The sequence below is a fragment of the Ictidomys tridecemlineatus genome, chromosome 3 (genome assembly GCF_052094955.1).
Source record: "Ictidomys tridecemlineatus isolate mIctTri1 chromosome 3, mIctTri1.hap1, whole genome shotgun sequence".
Classification (NCBI taxonomy): Eukaryota; Metazoa; Chordata; class Mammalia; order Rodentia; family Sciuridae; genus Ictidomys; species Ictidomys tridecemlineatus.
This window is the reverse complement of record NC_135479.1, coordinates 153384710-153393675: the sequence shown is the minus strand read 5'-3', so window position 1 is coordinate 153393675 and position 8966 is coordinate 153384710.

The window sequence follows — 8966 nt, the reverse complement described above, 5'->3', positions numbered from 1 at the left end:
ATTTAGTATTTTAAATCCATGATTTTAAGGATTTGCTCAGGAAAGAAGCCAAACAATTCAATATTTTTAAAGTGAGCCATCTCTATTATTTTTAACAAATTTTATTTGCACACTGAGGTGTTGCAATGATGAAACTGGCATTTCATTCTGAGCATAAATTTTGTAAAGAATGAACTCTCATCACCATGGCAGATGAATATAATGACCCAATGTATTAGTTTTCTAGGACTACAATAACAAAGTTCTCTAAAGAGAGTCACTTAAAAAAAATAGGTACAAAAAAAAATAGGTACAGAAAACCACATACAGTAAGAAGATATGACAAGAATCATGAAAGTAAGTCTCCACATGAAAAATATTTTAGCAACCCTACTTTTAAGTTAAAAATTGGGCTCACTGTTTCAGCATCAAGTGAAATGTGTTTGCTGAATACTTTTACAAATGGATCTCAGGTAAATGTTGACCTAATTACATATAGAAACTCATCAGGAAGTGAGTACTTCAAAATTAATAGAATATTTATGTGTGGCAGGGGTACTGGGGATTGAGGGCAGGGGTCCTGTATCACTGAATTATATCCCTAATTCTTTTTTAGGGTCTCACTAAATTGCTGAGGCTGGCCTTGAACTTGTGATCATCCTGTCTCAGGCTCCGCAGTTGCTGGGATTATAGATATATGCCACCACACCCGGCAAAATTTATTTTTATAAGAAAATTAAATTAATCTCAGGGACTTGGTAAGCAGAAACAAAGGCTATGAAGTCTATATATTGAGTAGAGGGGAAACATTAACTTTGACTTTAAAGCAAATTGGGTTAAAGTATAAGCAGTATCAATTGAAATTTTAGGAACTGCAGATTTAAATAACTCTATAAACAATAGGAGAAAGCAAGAAAGATAGACTTGCTCTTTTGAAAAAAAAGCAACCCTAATTCACAGTTTCATAAAATGTTTAAATTTAATGTTTATGAATGTGCAAATTTTTCTCTAGAACTTTATAAATATATCTATTCTTATTACCATCCCTATCATCTCCTAAGAACTTCGTTCTAACAATTACCTATTCTTTTTTGTTGTTGTTGTTATTTTTTGGGTACTAAGGATTGAACTCAGGGGCACTTGACCGCAGAGCCACATCCCCAGCCCTACTTGTATTTTACTTAGAGACAGGGTCTCATTGAGTTGTTCAGTGTCTCCCCATTGCTGATGCTGGGTTTGAACTCATGATCCTCCTGTCTCAGGCTCCTGAATTGTTGGGATTACAGGTGTTTAGCACCAAGCCCACCTACCTACTCTTTAAAATATCATCAACTGCTCCTTTTCTGCTGAGCATTTTCCTCTTTTTCTAATAGCAGAGACAAAATATCATGGTGGGTAAGAGCACAACTCTAGACTGTCCATTTTCAATCCCAGCTCAGCTACTTCCTAGATATGCAACCTTGAGCAATCAACTTAACCTCTGAGTTTTTTCATCTGCCAAACAGAGATTGTAAAAAAAAAAAAAATCTATTTTAATTAGGATTAGGTTCAGTCTGAGTGACAAAATTTGAAAATAATTTGGTTAGAATAAGTTTGAGGTTTATTTGTTTCATATAAGTGAAAGCACTCAGGATTAGGAAGATGAATACATGATCTTTGGAGATCCAAGTTTGTTCTTTATCCTCAACATATCTTCCATCCTCTAGATTGTAGGGGAAAATGTTTATGTATATATATTTTTTTTTCTGTGCCCATCCTAGGTTTACAGTTATAGTCCATATAATGAGAGACAGATTAACAAGGAAAAAAACCAAACAAATATATTTAATGTAAGTTTTACATAGCATGAGAATCTTCAAAAGCAAACAAAAAGTTGGGTGTGGTGGTCCACACCTATAATCCCAATGACTTGGGAGGCTGAGACAGGAGGATCCCAAGTTCGAAGCCAGCCTCAGTAGCTTAGCAAGCTCCTAAGCAAATAAGCAAGACCCTGTCTCAAAAATAAATCTAAAAAAATTAAGAAGGGCCAGGGAATGAAGCTCAGTGGAAAACATCTCTGGGTTCAATAACCAGTACTAGAGGCAAACAAAGACATGAAGAAACAGTTAAGACCTGAATTTTTGTGTTAGGTTTGATATAAAGTGGAGATGATAGGTTATGATCTAACAGTAATAAACTGGAGGAAACTTAACAACCCATTTGTTCAGCATTGTTTCTGAAGGCTGCGTGCTCCTTGGCTGCAGATTCAGGGAGAGCACCTGAGGTTCTTCTAATGTGCTTCATTGGAAAATCAGAGCATCCTTCCAAGATTTTATGACCTGCTTCAGGGAAGAAGGGTAAGAAGAGGTTAGAAAGATCTTCCTGCTTCAATGGTTTTCTCAAATTCTGCTTAAAATAATTGGGGGGTACAAAGTCCTGAACCTGGGATTGGGGTTGTGGCTCAGTGGTAGAGTGCTTGCCTAGCACTGGGTTCAATCCCCAGCACCACATAAACAAATTAAATTTAAAAATAAAGGTATTGTGTCCATCCACAACTAAAAAAAATTAATAAAAAGAAAAGAAAGTCCTGAACCTTATCGAAGTCTAAGATGGCTGCTAAGTCTTCTATCAAACCTACATAACCACATTCCAGCCATGCAGAGAAGAAAACAGGAGAAAAAAAAAGTTCTTTCCCTTTAAAGACATTTATACTAACACATCTTGGTCAGTACTTAGTTACAAGATCATACTTATCTGCAAAGAAAATTGGAAAATGTAGCCTTTCTTCCAAGCAGCCATGTACCAAGATAAAGATTGGGGTTTCTCAGTGATAGTGATATCACTCAAGGAACATTTTGGAAATTCATGAGGGTTTTAAAAATGAACAATGAGAGAGAGAATGTGTGTGTGTGTGTGTGTGTGTGTGTGTGTGTGTGTGTGTGTGTGTGTGTGTTGGGTGGGGATCTCTTTGCTAATGATATTTAATGGGCAGGGCCAGAAATGGTAGATATTTTGAAGTGTGAAGGAATGAAGAATCACCCTGTACCCTCCATAAATTTCACATGTCCTATAAGACATTCTTATAAGCTAAACACTTGTTTACAATTATGTGTACTTGCAACTAATCCTTTTTTTAACATGTATTTTTTACAAGGTGTTAATATAAACTGATTTTTCAGGAATATAAATGATATATATATTAAGTGAAGATTGTATTTTGTTTCCTGAGGGAAGTTATTCAAGGCTTGTTCACCATTTCAAGATATGATGTCTTTGATCACATATTTTAGAGTTGCCCTTCAACACATTAGTTTTGCATTGACTCTTAGGTTCCTAATAAGTCTAACTATAGACATAAGCATCTATATCAATTATATTTTCTTTTGTAGAAATGTCTGCATATTTACATATTGAATTACATATTATTGTATGACAAAGCACTTTTCTTTATAGTTGAGTTGAAATTTTGTAATTTAGAAAAAAATGTGTTCATGAATTATCAAATTTCAACTCTGTATAACAAAGAAGGAGTAAAAATATTTATAAAAATCAAAAGTTGAAGGACTGGTGATACAGCTCAGTGTTAGAGCACCTGCCTAGCATGTGTAAAGCACTGGGTTTGCTTCTCAGCACCTAAAAAAAAAAAAAAAAAAAAAAGGAAAGAAAGAAAATCAAGCATTGGATAACATAGGCAAGAACCCCATTTCATATGCAGTAAAAATTATGGAGAAAAAAAGGAAAAGGAAGAATGCTTAATGGAGTATCACTAACTATCTCTATGGTACTATTTCATGGCTTTTTTTTTATGAGGATTAATAAGCTTGAATCCCAATCAGCCAGAGGAAAGAAGCCTTGTTGGATACAAAGAACATTCAGTAGTGATAACAAAAGAGCCTTGCCTTAGAAGTGATGCTACTCTAAACTAATCTACAAGTGATAACTTCTCAGAAAAGATTCAAAAATACTTTTGTTAAGGTGAGATTGCAAATAAATCACCAAGTCGATCTTAAAGCAGGAGACAGAAATTTTACTCACCAGTTGGTGGTCAGAGGTAGGTTGCAAGTCTACATCCTTCAACCCCGTCCCATGGTTTGAGTACATCTTTTATAGTCCAAAATCATATTAAAATATAAGTGGCTATTGCTATGATTCAAAACCATAAACAAACATCTTGAGACCTAAGATCATAAGCAGAAAAGATAGGGGGCCAAAACGTCCTTAGTTGTGTACAAGTTAAAGAATGGGTATTAACATCTAGATAATCAATCTCTGATAGGGTTCATTGTCCAAGAAAAAAAAAAAAAAAGAGAACCAAAGAGAGAACATTTTTACATTGTATAAGAATTGCCATTTTGTGTTGTCAAACATGCTATGTTAAGCAACTGTTGATTGGTACGGAGGTGGGGTTTCCCCTGGGAGAAGCAATTTCGTGTGGTTTTTTTCCCCCTAATATTTTTGTAGTTGTAGATGGACACAATACCTTTATTTTATTTGTTTATTTTTATGTGGTTCCCAGGATAGAACCCAGTGCCTCACAAATGCTAGGCAAGCACTCTACCACTGAGCCACAACCCTGGCCCTGGGAGAAGCATGTCTTACATGATGTGGAGTCTCAGGGCAAAATGGAGTCTGTTTGGTTAATTGCCTAAATAGCCTAGACCATAACACTTTCATGAAATGCAACAAAATTCAGCATTCAAAATCATAAAATTCTGCTGGGCACAGTGGCATGTGCCTGAAATCCCAGCGGCTTGGGAGGCTGAGGTAGGAGGTTTGCAAGTTTAAAGCCAGCCTCAGCAACTTGGCAAGGCCCTGAGCAACTTAGCAAGACCCTATCTTTAGATAAAATATTAAAAAGGGCTGGGGATGTGGCTCAGTGGGAAAGTGCCCCTGAGTTAAATCCTCAGTACCAAAAGCAAACAAACAAACAAAAAACTAAAATTCACAATGTCATGGGATATTGCCAACTAAAGCTGGGAGAAAAATCAGGCAATTGAAGTAATTTCAAAAATGATAAGGTAGATGGAATTAGTAGACAGGAACTGGAAAAAACTATTGTTAATGTACCCTTAATGCGCAGGAGGGAGTATAATGAGAAATGGAAGACTTAATGGGATTTTTAGAGATTAAAACTACAAAACAGAAATTGAAATTTCCCTAGAAAGCATTAATAGAAGATTAAATACTACAAAGGAAAGACAGTGAGCTTGAAAGCAATAGAATCTATCTCCAAATATGCATAGAAAGAAAAAGAACTAGAAAAAAAAATAAAAGAAACTGAACAGAGTCTCAGTGACATGTGGAATAAAAACCACAGCCAGTCTAAAAGACATTAAATTGTTGTTCCAGTGGGGAGGCGGACAGAACAATATATGAAGAAATAGCAGGAAAAAAAATTTCTGATGAACATTAAAGGCCCACAGAGCAAGAAGTTCAATGAAACTCAGGCAGGATAAACATAAACACACAGCAAAACCACACCAAGACACATTATAATTAACTTGCTAAAAACCAATTATAAACAAAAACTTTAAAAGTAACTAAAGAAAAAAAAAACATTTCATTGAGATGAAGAAGCAGGTGAGGTAAGTAAAGTAACTCTCACGCAGTCCTGCCACTAGTGAGCACTGGAGCCAGCTTTTAAATCCACTTCTATTCTATCCAAAGCCTTTTCGCTTGACCACCCAGGAACACTTTCTTTCAATTGAAGACTTTCATAAAATGTATTTTAACCTTTTATAAAAAGTATTTTAACCTTTTAATGCTAATTTTTCAAATTCTTCTTAAAAGTACTTTCTAAGTAACAATGAATCCAGATGCTAAATGAAAAGGTAAATTGGTTTTATTTTTAACTGACGAATGGGTATTACCAAAAATGTTTTTGAGTTAAAATATGAACTAAAGTAAATGGTGAAGTGTTAGGTTAAAAGGAAAGAGAACACAAAAATATTTTCTGTAGTGGATCCTGTTGGTGAACTGGTCTTATTCTTTTTACCAAGCTGGTTCACCCATCCTCTGCCTGAGTGTGGGCTGCTAAGGACTCAACAGAACATTGGTACTAAAACACACCCTTGACCAACAGGGACTGCCACATCTGGCAATGCCTGGAAACTTATGCCCTGTGCCCCTCCCACCCACACAACCCGCTCATGTCAATATGAAGATATCAAAGACCAGTCTTTTTGCCCCAAGGTGACACAAGTCTGTGATGACATTCGTGCTCCAGAGCTTCCAATGGGATCTGGCTGAGGATAAATTTCCCAAGCATCCACATCAGAGATATCTTCTTCTTCTCACCTCTCCTGCTTCCCTCACTTCCTTGTAAATTTCACCAGAGCAGCACTTCTTCAGTAAGTCTCAGGCAATGCTTCTCAGGAATGCCACTGAAGACATTCCACTTTCATCTCCTCTTCCACAGAAAATCTCCGTTGAGCAGAAGTAACTACTATGATTTTTCCAGTCATGTTGCATATGGTCAGAGGAGCGTCTTTTGTTCTTGTGAAAAGAAGGTCTCCAAGTGATGTGTTAATAGCAAAGTATTTAGGGCTGTGGATGTTGCTCAATGGTAAAGTGCTTGCAGCACAATGCTCTGGTTTTGTCCCCAGCATTAAAAAAAAAAAATAGAATATAGTATTTCTTAAGACATCTACTCAGTGGGATACAGTGGTTCATACCTGCAATCCCCGCCATTTGGGAGGCTGAGACAGGAGGATTCTTAGTTCAAACTCAGCTTCAGCAACTTAATGAGGCCTTAAGCAACTCAGGGAGAGACCCTATTTCTAATAAGATATTAAAAAGGGTTGGGGATGTGGCTGGGTGGTTAAGTGTCCCTGAGTTCAAACCCTGGTACCAAAAAAAAAAAAAAAAAAAAAAAGACATCCACTCAGCCAGGTGCCATGGCCCACCTCTTCAATCTCAGCTGCTCATGAGGTGGAGGATTCAAGTACAAGTTCAAGGCCACCCTGGGAAACTTGGGGAGATCCTTTCTCAAAATAAAGAATAAAAGGGCTGGGGAAGTAGCTCAGGGGTAGAGCATTCCTGGGTTCAAACCCCAGTACTGCAAAAGAGACAACAACTTCTAATGTTAGAGAATTGAACAATTCAAGTCCTCATCTTTTTATCCAGAGTCTTTCTTATGCCCTAGGATCTAAATCACAGATAAATGCTGTTTTGCAGGGGTTGTACTTATTTTTAATTGCACAGTTGTGAGATTCAAGGTCTCATTGAATCTTGAATTCAAGTCTCATTGATATTTGTATTTGCTTCTCCAGTTTTCAACAAACATAGCTACACACACACACAAAAAAAATACTACACATTTTACACTTCATTTTTAGCATGAGTTTCTAGTTACAAAGAACACAATTTCTATTCTTGTATTTAGTAGGCAGAATTAACACTTACCCATGAATTATAACTGCTAAATTGCTAATGATCTTGCTAGAGATTTTTATTAAACAGTACTCTTGTAGCCTGTTAAATGCAATGAAATAGATAATATACTTTCTAAAAATGTCTGATTTCCAGGAAGAGTCTTGAATAAAGGAAAATATTGTCTCAGCATATTTAGTGATCTCTGAATTCAATTACACTATCAATAGTCTATCAGAAAACATTTATTCATATCTTTACAAAGGCAAAGCATTTCTACTTGAAATGGTAATGTTGAAATTAAGAGATTTATGGGTATCTTTGAGGCAACTGAATAGGAAAAGGGTCAAGTTAGGTATGTTTATTTATTTAACACCATAGGTTATAGTGCTACCTTAGATAATATAAGGTATCTCATTTCAGAAATTGACTCAAGGTGGATTTAAATAATTCACAGCTTGATGAAATGTGAATCCAGACACTCAATAGCCTTAGCAAATGACCTAGGAACTCTGCTTCCACTTTTCTCTTTTTAGCCCAACATAACTTCTACTTCACCAATATCCTTATTTTACCAATTAAAAAGTTTGTTGTGTCTGGTGGATCTCATTCCCTATGCCAGGAAATTCTTTTTTTTTTTCTTTTTTTTTATTGTTGGTCGTTCAAAACATTACATAGTTCTTAATATATCATATTTCACAGTTTGATTCAAGTGGGTTATGAACTCCCAATTTTACCCCGTATACAGATTGCTGTATCACATCAGTTACCCTTCCATTGATTTACATATTGCCGTTCTAGTGACTGATGTATTCTGCTGTCTATCCTATTCTCTACTATCCCCCCTCCCCTCTCCTCCCCTCCCCTCCCCTCCCCTTTTCTCTCTCTACCCCCTCTACTGTAAATCATTTCTTCCACTTGTATTATCTTGTTTTACTCCTCCTTTCCTCTTATATGTAATTTTGTATAACCCTGAGGATCACCTTCCATTTCCATGCGATTTCCCTTTTCCTCCCTTTCCCTCCCACCTCTCATCCCTGTTTAATGTTAATATTCTTCTCAAGCTCTTCGTCCCTACCCTGTCCTTGGTTACTCCCCTTATATCAAAGGAGTCATTTGGCATTTGTTTTTTAAAGATTGGCTAGCTTCACTTAGCATAATCTGCTCTAATGCCATCCATTTCCCTCCAAATTCTATGATTTTGTCATTTTTTAATGCAGAGTAATAGTCCATTGTGTATAAATGCCACATTTTTTTAATCCATTCATCTATTGAAGGGCATCTAGGTTGGTTCCACAATCTTGCTATTGTAAATTGTGCTGCTATGAACATCGATGTAGCAGTGTCCCTGTAGCATGCTCTTATTAGGTCTTTAGGGAATAGACCCAGAAGGGGAATAGCTGGGTCAAATGGTGGTTCCATTCCCAGCTTTCCAAGAAATCTCCATACTTATGCCAGGAAATTCTACCTCTCTTTCTGCACAACTTATCTTCAGATTCTTTTTCTCTATTGTCTTTTTCCTATCATATTATAAATATATTCCAGTCACTTTCATTTTTCAAAAATGAATCAAATCATCGCCAAATTATCCATCTGACATTCAAAAAGCAACATTTAAATAAAAAGACCATTACTTT